Below are 18,051 nucleotides of genomic sequence, written 5' to 3' on the forward strand. Positions count from 1 at the left end.
GAAATATGCTTAGCCATTTGATAAATTTTCATTAATATGTTGTTTCACGTGGCTGTGCACAAAGCATGCTTCTAAAATTCCAGAGTTGATATGGGGTGTCTTTCTTGATAACATTCCATCTTTTTGCTTATTTTGTTGGGTTTTTGTTTGTTTGTTTTGTTTTGTTTTGTTTTAAGACAGGGTTTCTCTATTTAGCTTCGGCTATCCTTGACTCATTTTGTAGGCCAGGCTGTCTTCAAACTCATAGAGATCCACCTGTCTCTGACTGCTGAGTGCTGGGATTAAAGGTGTGCACCACTGTGCCCAAATGATAGCACTCCATCTCATACAGTGAGGCTGAGTCTCTTTGAACCTAGAACTCACCTTTGGTGCAGGTCTGACCTCCCAGTTGCTTAGGGAATTCCCTCTCTCCACCTGTGGCAAGCTAGGACTCCAAGCAGATCCGACACCAACTTCAGTTTCATGTGGGTTTTGACTATCCAAAGTCCTCTCCTCATACATGCAGGACAAGTCCTTTAACCACTGAATCATCACACCAGGCCCATGATGCTTTTATGTGATATGAGTTGACCTTATCTTAAATGTGGAAGAATATTGGCTTGTCCACAATGATATATTGTGATTCAGGGCTAGGCCTAAACTCACAATTCATTTACATTTCATGGATGCCTTATGCACAACTCCTAAAGATAATTTCAAACAATATTTTGACTGTGATCTGTTATATGAAGTCAGGAATAGAAATTTTCATTTGTAACATGATGTCAGTACTCAAACAAGTTTCTGATTTTAAAGCATTCCAGATTTAATATCTCATATTAGGGATCCTTAACTTGCAACAGAAAAGGGAATGGAAGAAGCTGAGGAATAACAGAGGTAGATAGACTTGCAATGGTAACTGTGGATTTAAAAGGATGGAAAACAAAGCATTTCTATTCCTCTTCCAAACTACATGATTTAAAATTTCCTTGGAAGATTATTTCAAACATCCTAAATATGAATGACAATTGCTATTTTATTACTTTTCATTATCTTAATGCCCTTTTAAAGGAAAATAGTGCCTGATTTTAGTGTAAAATAAGTATTTTCTTACACTCAGTTTGCTAACATCAACTATTTTAATGCGCTATAAGATACATGTTATAAGATTCATGCATGTTATAAAATATCTGACACACGGAGACTATGTATGTATGTATGTATGTATATATGTATGTATGTATGTTTGTACACATGAGTATAGGTGTCTGTAGAGGCTAGAGGAACTAGATCTATGTTGCCTAACACAGGTACACAGGTGCTGGCAATTAAACATTGGCCTTCTGTAAGAGCAGTACAAACTCTTTATGGTAAAACAACTCTAAATCACCTAGTAAATTTTTATTTATTTATTTATTCCAAATTTATGCCAAACCATATCAATAACTCAGTAAAAATAAGTTACACTGGTGTTTAACTGTGGTTTCCTAAAACCTCATTTTACTAAAAAACAAAACAAAAAGAGGTATGGTTCTTTAGAGAAGCAACTAATTTTAGGTATGGGTCAGGAAATATAAAAAGTGAGTCCAAGAATCTTGTCCCAGAACACAAGAATATTATCAAAGTGTATAAACGTCATATCACAAGGTTCCAGTAGTGAAAAAGAAAGCCCTGAAACAGATGTAGGCATGATTTCAGCAGCATCCAAGGATATTAGTACAGCACACTAAAATGGAATGTACTTTTAACCCATCAAGTCCATAAGAATCAGACAGCTATCCAAGACATAAAACCACAATTAATGAAATGGGAATGCAAACTAAAATTTATTAAAACATAATATCTTTGCCCAAAAGAGTGGCAATTCTTTAAATGTCTGATTGTATAAAATATTAGCAGAAGCATGGAACACCAAAATGTGATGTCAATTTACACTTGTAAAACCTTTTATGACTAGGTGGCTTACAAGGACAACTAACATTTGTATCCATATGGTTTAGCCATCCATTTTCTGTGTCTGCCTGGGAGAAAGAGTTGTGCATTTTGTCAGGGAAGCCTTTGTGATGCTGCTCCTATCTTTGACAGTTTCGAATTGTAAAATTAGTTCAAATCTGTGTCTTGGAGGGGCTGGGGATATGACTTAGTTGGTAAAGTGTTTATCCTGCAAACTTCCAGACCCAAAGTCAAGCCTCAGCACCCAGAGATAACGTCCCAAGTACAGGGACACAAATACCTAATCCTAGTATGAGAGACAAGGACTGCCAGAGATTCCTAGCCAGCTAGGCCAATATAACCAGTTAAAGTTAGGTTCAGTGAGAGACCCTGTCTTAATATACATATGTAGAGGGGACACTCAGTATGGCATACATTGTTAACTCATAGCCGCCACTTATTCATATCTCCACAAAGATGTCGACACAAACACACACACACACACACACACACACACACACACACACACACACACACACCTCTTAGATGTATCTTCAAATTTTGTTTTAAAAGATGAAATTAGAAAGCGTGCAGTTATATTTTAAGTAACTTTCAATAATCCTCCCAAACAATTAATTGGTTATATGCTGTAAGTATATGGATATAATTTTATAGCAAAGAGGTAGAAACATGAGATATGATGAGATATGATGAAATATGAGATATGATGAGATAGGGTGTGTTTGAGGTAGTATAAACATAAACCAAATATACACATCAAACTGTGTATCAAACATACACATGTCACATACATACACTGTTTACATCATGGGTGGTAAAACAACGCCAGAGAGAATCTGAATGGACTTTTTGTCTTTATGCTGTACTACAGTCCTGAAGAAAGCACATTTTGTTTTGTAACCTTCCAATAATATTTTCAGGTGAACATTTAAAGACCTCCTTTAAGATGAGGAAATGACACAGAAATGATGGCAGACTTGTCATTCTTAAAGGATAGTAGAGGCTGATCTTTTATTTCCTGGCCCCTCCATATCACAGGGAAACACGATCTAGGACCTTGCAACATAAGAACTTCTTCAGGAAAAATATCGATTTTCTTGGTGTTTGCTAATAGAAACTACAAGTAGATGTGTGTTGGGGGGACAGTAGAGTGGAAAGGTCTACCAGACTAAACCCTGAGAAAAGGCAGCATCTAATGGGTATACAGCTAGAGGAGCCTATGAGACAATCAGAGAAGCTGAGCCACAGTCCAGAGAACACAAGGAGGAATCCCAAAATGAAAGCTCAGAAAGCACGCCCAAGAAGAGGAAGTGGTCAGGAGACAGCATGTGCTGAAAAGAGATGGCACAAGAGAGCTTCAACGCCATTGCAGTTTGGTGACAGGGATCTCATTTCCTGACTAGCAAGGGGTCTTGGTGAATAAGAGGAAGCAAGAGTTCAAATGCAGAAGGACAGTATAACACAAGTGGACTTAACAGTGTGCCACTTCCTCCAAACATTAACCATGGAATTATCATATGATATAGATTTTGTGTGTGCATATCCCATAAAGAATTGGAAGCAGAGACTCAAACAGATACTGGCACAATACTGTCTATGGCAGCATCATACATAACAGCCCAAGAGAAGAAACAATCCAACTGTCCCCTGAAAAATGAACAAAATGTGACATATAAACACAGGGGAATACTGTCCACCCTTGAGAAAAGAAGATAACTTGGACAGAACCATATGAACCTAATGAATGAACCATAGGAGAACAAAGGCCATCTGAGTCTATTTACATGTGCTATCTAGAGTAGCCAAGTCCTGGATGTAGAATGGTGGCTGCTAGGGAGGTAGGAAGGGCAGGTTGTTGTTGAGTGAATGCAGAGATTCAGTATCCATAAATGAGGATGCTCTTGATGCTGATGGTACCAACAGTTCTACAATGGGGATGCACTTGATGACCTCAAAGTGTACACATAAAACAGCTAAGACGGTGAAATCTATTTTGAAGAAAGCTATGAAGACTCAAGGAGAATCAATGTTGATAATTACCTCAAAAATTCAGAAGAAGAAAGAGAGGGCAATAGGTTGGGACATGATTGATGTGGTCCACCCACTTCTCTACAGGAGATATAGTTCAGGGCCTCCCCACAGTTGATGCCCAAGAGAGGCTGGTACCAAACCTATTTATGCCAGTGTTTTCTATGTCCTTACCATGAACATTAACTATGTCACCAAGGGGTTTATTTTCTTCCTGAATTGCCAAGAATATTCACTTTGTCCTTTTATTTGTGGCTTCTCTTTGGCACTTTAGAGTGGGTAGAACATCACTATTCTAGAACGCTGGGGTCACTATTAAATAAAATGGGGTAACTTGAGTGCAGGCCCTAAAACAAAATGACAGGGGCACTGAGAACCAAACTGGATAATAACTGACTACGAGGTGTGGTGCCCACAGTGCAGGTACGCTAGGAACATGGGTGATCTGCAAGGTAGGAGGAAGTCTGCCATGGGATTTCATCATGCTAAAGAATTCTGGCAGTTTAAAATTATGTATCATCATTTCCGTAATTTTCCACATAATGTCTTTGGACTGTGGTTAGACACTTGCAACTGAAACCTCAGACAGAGAACCCAGACAAGAGGGGATACTATCCGTAGGTGCTGGGGAGGTAAGACTGGGCCCTTAGGGCTATATGATCCTGTGCTATACTCACAAAATAATGGTAAAAAAAAAATCACCTAAGCATCAATGAACCATATCAGCGGCATACCCGTTGTGGACTATTCTGCCCGTGTTTCACTAACGAATTCAAATGAAATTTGATATGATGACACCTGTCTGTAATTTTTGTTTTTGTTTTCTTTTCATGGTATTTCACTGCAGGCAACGGTCTTAGCTTGGTTTATTTGACTTTGCTTCTTGCCAATTCACTTTAAATGCGTGTGTATATGGAAAATGCAAAATATCTCCATTTGTATTTATCACACGATGCACAATCAAACGTCCCTTTGATTGCACAGCTAAGTAAAAAGCTTAGGGCACAGAACTGGGCCTCTGAAGCTTTTCTGCTTCCATGTTGGCATATCTATTGTTGTCTTTGCTCTACTCATGTTGGTGAGACTTTATGAGTATAGCTTCTGACGTTCCTAGGGGATACAGTCTCACAGCAACTCCTCCGATCCTCTAGCTCTTTCAGTCTTTCTGCCCCTCTTCTGCAATGCTCTCTGAGCCTTAGGTGCAGAGTTGTATTATAGAGTCAGCCGTTGCCACCATGCACTCCAGGCAACTAAAGATTGCTGTCAGCTAAAGAACACACTAGTTGGTTATCTAACACCAAATGGTCAGCCCAGAAAATGCAGAAGTAATATTATGCAGTTAATACATAAGTATTTATGAATGTGCATATTAATAAACACACACACATGTGCATATAACAATCAACAGAAAAGGAGACTGTGCACTTGATAAAGAGCAGAGGGGAGGAGATATGGGATGGTTTGGAGGGAGGAAACAGAAGAGGGAAGTGATGTAATTATATTAATCTATAAAGAAAGGAAATTATTTTTAGATATTAAAAAAAAACCCTATAGTGTGATGCCTCAGCATGATGGTTTCTAAGGTCCGGGAAATTGGTCCTTGCAGGGTGTGAAGCTTTGAATAATTCTTGTATTATTCTTGTAATCCACCCCCATCTCTTCCCCAATAAGCAAGCGAAGGTGGGAGGAAGTGCTACCAGTTGGCCGGCCATTGGCTCTTTTTATCTGTCAGGGTGAACCTGAGAGAAATGTGCTTCTATGTATGTGTACATGAAATATGCATGGCTATGCGCATAGAGAGACTTTTATTTGAAGTTGTCTGTAGCCTTTTCTTTGATTAGCTCTTCCTACTATTCGGTTTTCTTCAGCCCTTTCTGTTGAGATATTTCCATTTACTCTCCTAACTGGTAAGAAAATTAACTACCTACATATTTAGCAATGCAAAATACGTGTCTGTTTTTCGCTCTTGTGGCTGAAGTTGTGAGAGATCGTGGATAAGTAACAGTTTCATTTTTGCAGTGCGTTATCTACATATAACAGACGACCGCCATGAGAAAGGAAGTTTAAGACTTACAGGTAAAGAACCACCACCCCAGTTCTGGGAAAATGTGCTAACTTACCAAGCCTCTTTCTCTCCTGTCCCTCTGCCCCCTTCCTCCAGCACTCTGATGACTACTTGGGTCACACTCCAATGACTATAAATTAATTAGATCTATAAAAGCAAGTTTACGTCCCATGTGTCATTTCCACCATCTCTAACATAGAACAGCGTGTTTTGGGTTCTTTTGGTTCTTTTTTTCTGTAAGTCTCACTTAAGCACGAGGAGCTGTTTCCTTATACATGTGAGCACCGCTCGATTGAACAGAGACTTCAATAACCGGACTTCGCTAAATTTAAATAAATATGTGTGTGCATTAATTATATATGAGTAGACGCACAAATTGTAGCTCAGCCTCCGTGATTATAAGGGTCTTGTGAATAATTTCTCTGAAGAATTTACAAAGCGTAATGGCTGGTATTTTGCAACTTCCTCTTTTTGTGCACTATCCGTTTGCAGAGCAAAACCTCTGTGTATTCACCACTGGTGAAGAGAGTTTGGCAGAAAACAGAGCTCTGTGAGGTGCTGGTCGCTAAACACCGACGGGACAGATAAACAGGCAACTGTAAACAAGGCCCCGGAGGTAAGAAAAACATGTCATTTGCTACTTTTCGTTTTATTATCTGGATTCCTGATTCTATGCCAATGATATAATGATGCGAATGTTGGTGGATTACAAACTCGCCTGTGTAATTCTGGCATTCCTCTCATGTAAATAGTAAATTTTTTAAATGAAGAAAGTTTAATCGATTTCCCAAGTTTTAATCTCACATATAAGCTTTTAATACGCTGTAAAAAAAAAAAAAAGTAAAGTTCTCTTTCACCTGAAAGTTATTTTAGCTGCAAAATTAAATACTGACTTCCTTATTTATAGGTAAACCTCCACACAGTTAACTCTTGTACAAACTTTTTGGATTATTATTAAGTTTGAATGTTTATTTTTCCTTTCACTAGTTGATTCCTAACATTCATAAATCCTCTCATAGGCCTCTTATTCTTTTTATGTTTTATTTATTGAATATTTTTCTTTAAAATTTATGTATATTTACACAGCATAAACAATGTTATTTAACATGTAGCATTTGGGATTACTTTTTCTTATCATTACATTATGATACTTAAATTGTTTTTCAAAGTGAGTTGAAATGTACACCAATGTATGATTTTAAAATCTAAATAAGAAAATCTAACTTTCCAGGTAATAAAAGTCTGTATTTATAATATTTAATAGAGGAAAAAAGAAAACAAGGTAATTTATATTAGTAATTCCAAATCAAGCTAGTCTGCTTTCACAGGTCCTCTCCTAAAACACTGTAAGTCCTAAAACATATCCTCTTCTCATTTGTGCTGGTCTGAGGAGCTGGCTGTCCATGGTTAACCACATTTAACAGCGTGTTGAAATATAGAAACTTAACAATCTTCCTTTTAGCAGCTCTTGGTTTTTTTACGTTTGCTAAAACACATTATACCACACTGAAGTCAACAAACACAATTTTAGAAAGAACCATGGCGCTCCAGACCAATGCTCAGTTACGTGCTCGGGTGTGCAGAGTTTGCCTGTGAAAAACAAGACATATTACACACTCACTGTTTGAGATATGCTAAAATAAACATCCAGACTCACATATCAGAGACACGTTTAATTTTATTTTTAAAAGAGACAATCATGGCTTCTAGCAAAGAGACTTCACGCTGTCTCGTTTCTCACCAGGTCTTGATTTTAAAGTGTTTATAAGCAGTGCTATCTTACTGGTTCGATTGCAGTTCCTGATACTTACTGATGGTTTAAAACTATTGTCAAATACTTGGCCCTAACCACAGTCATTGTATTTTCATAATAAGTCAGGGAAGCAAATGTTTAGCATTTTAAATTCAGGAAAGTAATTAATAATGCGAGTTGGACATTTTAATCATTAATCCCGTAACACTGTGCATCTTCATCTTAAATTTCACATACTAACTCAACAATACTTCTGTCCAAACTATACAACAATTCTATTTCTTACGTCTTCTATATCAATAACCACATTTTCACATATCTATACTTTTAATTGTGAGATATTTTGGCATGATGAAGTACTGACTGTTGTGAGTATATGTTATGTGACATTACAGTTCATACTGCATAAAAACCATGAGAAAGTTGTAGAGTACGTTCACCACCACCATAAAAAAAAGAGAGCCAAGGCCGTGGAGAATGTGCTGTCTTGTTGGTAGGACAGATTTGTTACTGATGTGAATTATTATAAGTCTAAGTTAGCAGCTTTCTTCTAGATCATAGAAATTAAGTTTAGAATTTCTTCTTTGAAAACAATCTCCTCACAGACAGGAAACATGAGTGTGCGTCTGTTTTTGTTTTTTCCCAAGAGACATGTGAATGTTGAAGGGACACTGTGTTTCTTTCCTAGGACACTCATTTAAACAGAGCACTTGGCGTCTGCCTACAAATCAAAATGTTTTAAGTGGAATTAGAAAGAATATTACAAGTTATATATTCCTGGGGAACAAATTTTGAATTAAAAATAAACACGCATGCACATACATGTACCCATGTTTCATCAGATTATGTTTCTGTGACACAATTGCGGGAGATATGGATGATTGTTGAAACTGCAGAGCTGTTGTACAACAAATCATCAGCAAGCCCCGGGTGTTAAGAACGTGCGAAGCATACGTGAGGCATATGTGAGATGACCGAAGCCCAGGGCTGACACTGAGAAGCTCAGAGCAAGTAGAGTAGGTGTCTCTCTCACACACCGACTGGCCCCATATTGCCCACTATGAAAGAGAGTGGCCTGGTTGCCATGAGTGTTACGCCACTTAACCAGTAGCCAAGTTCAATTAAAAAAAGATTTTAGTTGGAAACACTATTTGTTTTTTATATAAATGAGTAGATTTCCAAAAGAACACCAGAACAATCAAAATATTCTTTTCCTTTCCTCTCTCTCTCTCTCTCTCTCTCTCTCTCTCTCTCTCTCTCTCTCTCTCTCTCTCCATCTCTCTTCTTTCCTTTCTCCTTATTTTGTTTTTCCTTCATTCAGCCATTATCCCATGTGCAAGAAGAATGTTAGTTGCCTAATAGAATATGTTGTACATGCAAACTAAGAGAAATGATGTGATTCAAATTTAAAATCTTCTAGCTTTACAATAGTTGGATATTCTAGTTTTTAAAAACCAAATGTATGTTCTATTCCTTGGATATTCTTACTTTTAATTAATGTAACTCAAAAGTAAGTACCAAATGTAGCATATTTAAATTTATTATATATTCACAATATGTCCTGAACAAATGGGAAAATAATTATATGTTCAAAAATGTAGAGTGTAAATAAATACATAGAATGAATGTCCAATTTATGAAATTATTGGTATAAAAATAAAATATATATAATCAAGCCTATTTTGTTCCTGAAAATATCAATCTTTACAAATTTAATGACATCCAATGAATTTATTCATTGAGCTGAAGGAAAAAAGTTAAAAGTATTATCTCCTGACTTTTAAATCTTTAGGATATAAATTTTATTTTGGGATTTCCTTCAGTAGCCTGACATCGATGCTGCTTTGTGTTGTTTTGCTTTGCTTTTTCTTCTTTTTTTTGCATTTTGTATTTTACATGAGCTAAAACTCAGTTCTTAGAGTAAATGCTGTCCATAGTCCTCCCAGTTTTATTTTCATAATTGTAACTATGAACTGAAAATGGTTTTAATTTTTTATTTTATATATTTTTACATACAATATTATTAAGAAAAAATACTATTTACTTTAAATCCAAATTTAAGGGGAAATGGCATTAGAGTTAATGATTACTTTCACAATTGACGAAAGGCAGATGCAAATGAAGTTAGCTTGATGGTGCAGGTACCCGGATTGGGATGAGTTTTTTTCCTTCCTAACGCTTCATTCACAGAGAGTTCCTTGTGAATCTCTATTTTTTCGTTGTTCTGTTATTATCTTCAAAATTCTTTTCACCTTGGAAACAAGTGCTGTCATGTGGCCCACGAGAACATCGTTACAGATTGTTCTGATTCTGGATAAATATTATAAAAACTGATGAGTGCACCTTAATTCATTTTATTTGTCTATGCACAAGAAAATAATTTTAAGCAAGTTATTCCTCCTTTTCTTTCATGGCAGAAAGCTCTGCATGAGAAAAGCGGCAAAAACACTCTCTGTAATAATGTTGCCAAGTAAAGAAAATGTATCTTTTTCTAATACTCACCCACGACTTTTACTTATCTTCAAAGTTATAATTTGAGTGTCCCAACTCTCACATCTGTAATCTTGCATGACTGAGGATAAAACAAGAGAATTATTATGATTTTTTTTTTAGGCTGGCCAGCCTATGTCATGAGTTCATAGCCACATTTGATTGCAAAGTGAAAGCTTACCTTGAAAATAAAAATAAAATATAATTTCAAGCCTCAAAGTGCCATGAAATATTTTAATCGGTATCTGTGTATCTTACCCCCTTTGTTTAATAATGACCCACCTACGTTTCTTTCTTTCTGTAACCTTTTTTGTCCTGACCCCCTGAGCACAAGACCCTTTACTTCTGGTGCAGTGTAAGTACACATATGTCTTTCCTAGCAGACATATGCAATGATCTACTTCGTAAGTCTGCACTGACAGTTTATTTTTATCAAATCTCTGTCCCTGTTTTAGTCTTGTTATTTGATAATATCCTTCATAATGTTATCCCTCTAGTAAGCAATTCAATCTAGAGTTGATACTCACATTTAGTTGATACTTCTCTTTATTTTTAATTGGCAAATAAAATTGAATATATTTATTGCACACAACGTATTGTTTTGAATCACGTGAATGCTTGTAATGAGTAATTCAAGATAATTAGCATTTGTATTTCTCCACATTTTTATTTTATTTTTCTGTTAGAACACTCAAGATCTATTTTCTTGGCAGCTTTTGCAGGCACTACGCATTGCAACTAACACTCACAATGCTGAATGCCTCGCCTTCTCATTCTCCTTAATTTAGAACGTTTTCAGACATCAGCTTTCATAAAATGCAACAGTTTAAAGAATATTATCTTCTCACCAACACTTTTTCTTCACCTCTTAAAATTTTCATGAAATTTAAATATATGTCTAACTGATGTATAAAACAGAAATTGTACACATTTAAGAAGTGTCTTTCATGTGATGTGACGGTTCATGAGTAAACTGTGTAATGTTCAACTCTGGGTAAACATATATATATTCTTATTTTCTTATGGGGAAGTATTTAAAAATCTCTTCTGATAGCTTTTAAAAATGTATAACTGTTATCCATAGCATTCCTAGTTTGGCTACCATGTTTCTGTTTGGTGTTTTGTGTCATTGCCTTCTAATTCTGGTGGTCCTGCAGCTTTTGACTCGCCTCCTTTCGGAGGTGGCTGGACATTTTCTGCTGCAATCTTGCAGAGACATTGCTTCCTGTTCTGCTCACACATGGAAAGGCACATATACTTATTTGTTCTACACCAGCAATATCTATTTTACTGCCCACATTTTCCATTATATCGTGAGAACTTTCCAAAAAAAATTTTCCCTTGGACAGAATATTGACAAATACTCTGGTCCAATACATCTTTGTTGTGAAGTTTAACAAGTCCTTATCTTGCAAAAACACTGTAATTCAACTACAGGACTTCTTTCATGCTCACGTGTTGTTTCCAAACTACTATAGGCCAAAGAATCTTCTCTTCCACACTTGCTTATTTATGTCTTGATCTACGTTGTTGGGCTCAGGGGAATTCCAGGCTTCTTTTGTGTGTGTGTGTGTGTGTGTGTGTGTGTGTGTGTGTGTGTGTGTGTGTGTGTGTTTGTGTGTGTGTGACAGGTAATGCTTTATTGCTTCCATCAATTCCTGTCAAACTGTACACATTTGACCATCCGAGTCTCATTTATTCTGGTTCCTGTGTTAGTATGGCATTTACCAACAATATTAGTGAGCTTCTTCTTATTATCAGCATGAAAATATATACTAACCTCCCATGAAATCCATCTAGTTGTATTTCTAGAATCATTCATCATTTCTTTGGTCGGTGGCGCTAAAAAATATGGTTCCTGCCACTCGTTTCTTTTTGTTTCATGACCCTCTCAGAAGAATATAGTAATGTATATATGCATGCACAAACACAAACATGTAAGTATATATATATATAGGCATCTGTCAAAATACATGTGTGAAAACATTTGTATCTATGAATACATCTTATATTTTGGGGGTATTCTGAACTCATTTTGATTATCTTTAGGTACATCCGTCTTCATAGACCTTTTTTCTTACCCCTTTCTTTCCATATTTATTTCTTCTTCCTTGATAAGATCCCTGCAGCCTGACAACCTTGGCATGTTTATACATTGACTCAGTTCTATACAGTACAGCTAAAATAACCTCAGAATTTCCACCGAGAAAAGAGATCAGGGATTCCTGCATTTGTTTGCCATCTTTCAAAATATCACCAAATAACTGTTTATAAATTACTTGGCTCACTATTTTTTTCCCTACCTGCTGTTTCCTTCCCAGTCAAGGTGACTATATATTAATTAAGTTTGTGTCAATCCTATTCTATTCTTGGAATTTTTTTAACGTTCATATTCATCCCAATTTTATTTTTGGTTTTACGAATTTGTTTTAAATATTTCCTTTGTTTTCAATCTGTACAGAAAACTTGTCACGCCCAGCTCTACTAATGACTCACTGCATTCTGACTTAAATGTTGTGGATATAATTAAAAACCACCTTCTTGAGTTATCAGTTGAACTTTATTTTTATTTCAGTTTTAATAAATTTATGTTTTATCTTAGCTAAAATTATTTTGATATCACAAAAATAAAAACTTCAAACAGTAAGCTGGCTGAATATTTGTAGCAATATTTTATAGATTTAAATAAAGCCTTTTTATATTGAATGTGCATATGGAATCACATTTACAGAAAAACCAAACTGTAAGGAAGAAAAGTGGAAACCATGAGTTGGTACATCCCATACACAGAAAAATATCAGCCACCCTATATGTAATATTAGAACATCCCTTTATTAAGACTTTGCCACAGTCTGCTCATGAATTCATAGATACAATCATTAGGGAGACAAAATTCACTTTTCAATAACCCAGTCACTCATTTACTGACTACAATCTTAACTAAGTCACTCGCTTCTTCTCTTCATATAGCCAGCCTCAGTGTTCCATGTTCAGTCTCCAAGACTTTTTTTTCACAAGCTCATTCCTCTTTCTTTAATTTTCTATTAATTTAAAACAGTAGAAAAAAAAAAACAGACTTCCTGAACTGTCTGCCAATGCCTGGGCTTGTGTGTCAGAATGACCATTAACTCGATCACTCAGATATTAACAAGAACCACCAGTGCCAAACTCCTCCCAGATAGAGCCTTTCCCTTCCCACCCTTTTCTCTGCCCCACCCTCTGGAATTCCCACTCAGCATCCCTGTCCCAGTTACTTTCAGTTAATGGGTGCCCTTAACTCTCAGCTGCTCTCCACCTAGCAGCCAGACGATGAACTAGGTCCAAAGCAAGTCTGGATGGGCTTCCCTTCCATACCCTGTGGGCAGTATAATGCACTGTGGTCTTTGCTCTTGTTGCTGCCCAAGGAACTCTTTTCGTTCCTGTGTGCCTGCCAGCATGGCCTGATCACTGACAAATTAAACCACATTTACTGTCTGCTCAGAGTTCTCTACATGTTTTCCGTTCAAATTAGGAAGACATTCAAAATCTTAGATATGGCCGTCTTGATCTCTACCTACATGTCCTCCCTCAAAAATTACTCTCAGTATCTTTATTTTTTACCCTACTCTTTATTTTTTACCGCAGCATGTTGCAAAGCTCATCACTGACCACGGATTTTTTTTTCCCACATATTCATTTCTCACTCTCTAGAATGCTCTTCCCAGACACTGCGACACAATAGTTTGTTCACATCTCAAACGTCTCCCTAGGCATTGTTTCTCATTACCGGTTACATATTTAATTGCAGTATATGCTGCCTAGGAGCTCTCTACTATTTTGCTCTATTTTTATGTTTGTTGTTTGCTTGAGACAGAGTCTCAGTATGTAGCTCAGTTGGCTTAGAACTCATGGTTATGCTACCTGAGATTCCCAGCTGTTGGAAATACAGTTGTAGCATGTGCTCCCTCCCTCCCTCCCTCCCGTCTCTTCTTTCCTGTCTTCCTCTTTAGTATTCTTAATAGCATATTACAGTTTTTAATTTTGTAGGCCTGGCAGACTGGAACTTGCTATGTAGACCAGGTAGGGCTCAAATTCACTAAGATCCACCTGCCTCATGCTCCCGAGTGCTGAGATTAAAGAATGGACCACCATCGCTGGTTTTCATCTGCTTTTAAAATGCTGCTCTTTCCTGTCTTGCTCTTCTTACTAGATGGCAAGCTCTGTAGTTGTTTATGCAGTGACCCCTGTTTCTAGTAAATTGCACAGTACATAATTCATGCTGAATAAGTAAATGATGATGAAGCCCAACACTTCACCATTTCTGAGGGGCATATACAAATCAAACACACAAAATGACAAGAGCTGTGTTCCATGGCTGCCCGAGGGAGGCTTTGCCTATGGCGCTGCTTGAAGCTTGCATGCCGTTGTCAGGTGGAGAAACTGTTCATGTGGAGTCAAAGGAACCGAAACCAAACTGTGGTCCCAGGAGACAGTAAATAGGCCAAGAATTCTCTCTCTCTCTCTCTCTCTCTCTCTCTCTCTCTCTCTCTCTCTCTCTCTCTCTCTCTCTCTCTCTCTTCCTGTGTTGGCTTTTTTTTTTCCCCACTGAGCTAAAAACAGACAAGTTCATACTATCTACCACTAGCATTTCAGAATGCTGGAGGATGGGGTAATGCTCTGCATTGCTTTTCCCACTATCTTCACCTCATTGCCCCAACCTACCACCGAGAAATCCATGTGACACTCTTCTTTGGCCGTTAGAGGTCATGGCTGTCCATCAACCTATCTCTGTCAGAACATTTTCCTGACTAAGCATGCTGTTTTGTAATACTTCCTGGATCTAGTTTTGATGTTGAAGTTGATTACAGAACTACTCTAGGGAAGCTGGCTTTCTTGTGTAGTCAGAATATCAAATAGAAATATGTACACATACATTCCTTGGCTCTTAAGACCATAAATTGGCCTGGGTGCAGGCAAGGATGCTCCCATTTGTGGTGCGGCTCTGACTTAGAAAAACTAAGTAGGTGAACACTGCACAGAGGGCAGCAATGACACAGGGAAGGCTCTCTGGAGAATGACACTCTAAATAATATAATTATATAATTATATTATTATGATATTATGATATTATAATCTCAACAAATAAAATATTACTTAAAGGGAAATTCCTGGCATTGTTTAATTAGGGTGCAGAAAAGTTTGCATCTTGATAAGATGATTAAGTAAGACAAGATTAGGAAATTGCAGAGAAAAATTTTTAAAAAGCGAGAAGCAGCTCTAATATCCATGACTTCAAGATGAAGCCATGCAGAGTCATTTTCACATGCTGCATTCCTAGCCCAAAAGTTGTTAGATAGCACTAACCGCATTACGTGAAGACTCTACCTCCTGTGTTATGGCTAATTTACCAGTATGACCTAATAATGTTTATTATTAGGCCTAAATTATTATTTCAGCAGTATTTTCTAAGCCACTAGTAATCAATCAAGACACAAACACCTGTTATATTTTAAAATAGCCTTAGTTAACCTAGGGGGGGGGAGCAGATATTAACCCCCTCAACTACTTCGCACTACTTCCCATGCCATCTGTTTCTAATCATTTCTATCAAGCTACCTCCATCCATTATGCTAATTATCATCATCTGGGCCAAGTCTCCATCCACACTGGATAATGTGCTGCTCCTCCACTTAACTCATGGCGTAGCCATCTTTTTTTCCCCCTCACCTCCTGTCTGGTGTTTTCTCCTCTCAAGATTCTCCTTGTCTCTCCAAGCCCTGGAACCTTAGCCACACCTATCCCATTTGCCCTGCCCAGGTATGATGGCTTTTTATTAGTCAAACAGGTTAGGCTCTTAGACAAGGTAACAAGTGGGGCACAGAAACAGCAAGCAGTAATTAGCATCAAAATACACTAGACAAACCTCCAACACTCTTGTAAGAAGTTTTGGTTTTCATTTTGAAGTGAGTTTCTCTATGTGCTAATGTGCTTATGTACCAAACCCTGTGCTTTGGTTATGGCTCTAAAACCAGGGAAGCAGTGATAGCTTAGATCAAGTTTTCTCCCTCAAGGAGCCCACAGTCTAGCAGGGAGAAGCACTGGATAAAACAGTACGTAATCGCTTTTCAGAGGGTTCTTATGATAGTGACTATGCCCAGACCAGTCCAGAGAGTTAAATCAGAGAGCCAAGGGGAAAGGACATTTCCCTTGCATGGACTCTGGTGATTGCTTCTTTAAAAGGAGGATATTTAAGGTAGTAACAAAGTCAAAGCAGGGGCATTGCCAGGACCAAAGTAGGACTGAACTTGACAGATCATAAAGCAGAATGGAGGCTAGGTCTTTCTGTATCATGGGAGAGAAGTCTCTAGAACTGGTATTCAGTAAGGGTTGAGTCATAGAGACTGGAGGCCAAGAGACAAAGTTGTCTACTGTGAGCAAACATTTGTAATGATATGCATGTGTGTGAATTAGGGGCAAGAATACATGGAAAGATCCATTATCTCTGGTTAACACAGGTCAGGGACACACTGGTGTGAAAATAGGCAGCAATTACTACACAGGTCAAAGTTGCTTTGGAGAAAAATTATTATATTATACAAATTGCAGATAAGACAGGCTTACCTTTAGAGGTTAACTACACCTTTTTGCCCTTTCATTTCTGTAATAGGTCAAGTTTGATAAAAATGAAAAGGGTTCAAAAATTAGATTTGTTAGCTTAACTATTTTTAAAAAGAACTTGTTACAAGATAATTGACTGTCACTCTAGCCATTTGAACATATGTCACAGGTGTCCAGTGAGGGTCATCATGAACGTCAGTTTCTGCATGCATAGGAAGGAGGAAAGGCTACCTTCCAGCCCCCAGAGGCAACCTCTCTCAGGTTCCCCCATTTATACTTTCCACAACCATTAGTGACTGTTGAACCCTGGAAATACCAGCGTACTTTTTATTGTAAGTAGTGATTATAAATTTCCTCTGATTGTTTCAAGAAAAATAAACAATCTAAATAATCACCTTTAAGTTGTCAGTGGTTGGACCAAACTCCTGGGAACTATGGGCTGAGGAATGCGAACTGCTGAAGGAATCTTGAATATCTTACCGAGAAGTATGTTTTTGGATGGTTTAACAGCCCCAATATCAGTTAGCAAGGGGCTGATAGAACAAATGCCCAGGCTTGGGAGTACCTTAGTTGTTGAAGGGCTTTCTGCGCCAGCTGGATCTGGGCTGGAGCCCCAGAGCTAGAAATAATGGTACCCATCTATAATTCCAGCACCAGGCTGATGGAAACTGGAGGATGCCGGGACCTCACTGGACAGCCAGTCTTGCCTACTTGGCAAGTTCTAGACCAGTAATAGACCCAGTGTAAATAAATCAAAATGAAATAAAACAAAAACAACAACACAGGTTTATAGTACCCAAAGAAGGACTCTGAGGTAGATCTCTGGCCTCCACACACATGCACATGGAACTGTATATATGCCAACTTACAGTCTTCACCAGGAGTGCAAAGGAGTCCCTTTTCTTCAGAACCTTAACAACAACGCTTATGTCTTGTCTTTTTGGTAGCAGCCATTCTAAGCAGAGTGAGGTGCTAGTTCATTACTAGGGGAATTGATATTAAATGTACTACACACACACACATACACATACACACACATACACACACACACAGAGATATAACTATGGGAAGTCATACATGTATTAACAAGATAGATGTTAAGAGTCTACAATGTATAATTCCAAGAAGTTCTGTTGTGCATGGTAGATACACACGACTTCTTATATCTAGTTGAAAATAAATCATT

The 18,051-nt window shown here is 37.6% G+C and overlaps 1 protein-coding gene across 4 annotated transcripts in view; it reads left to right on the forward strand.

The window, feature by feature from the left end:
• The first annotated feature begins 6,018 nt into the window (after positions 1–6,018).
• MBNL1 (muscleblind like splicing regulator 1) overlaps positions 6,019–18,051 on the forward strand; it is a 178,069-nt gene continuing 166,036 nt past the window's right edge. Inside the window, exons 1-2 of one of the 4 annotated variants that reach the window (XM_084768885.1) lie at positions 6,019–6,036; positions 6,518–6,641. The gene's annotated coding sequence lies outside the window, so the exon portion shown is untranslated. Of the gene's footprint in view, positions 6,037–6,507; positions 6,642–18,051 lie in introns of those variants that run through there. The other 3 variants (XM_084768891.1, XM_084768886.1, XM_084768892.1) reach the window with 3 other exon arrangements.

Source organism: Acomys minous (genome assembly GCF_964271855.1).
Source record: "Acomys minous genome assembly, chromosome: 19".
Classification (NCBI taxonomy): domain Eukaryota; kingdom Metazoa; phylum Chordata; class Mammalia; order Rodentia; family Muridae; genus Acomys; species Acomys minous.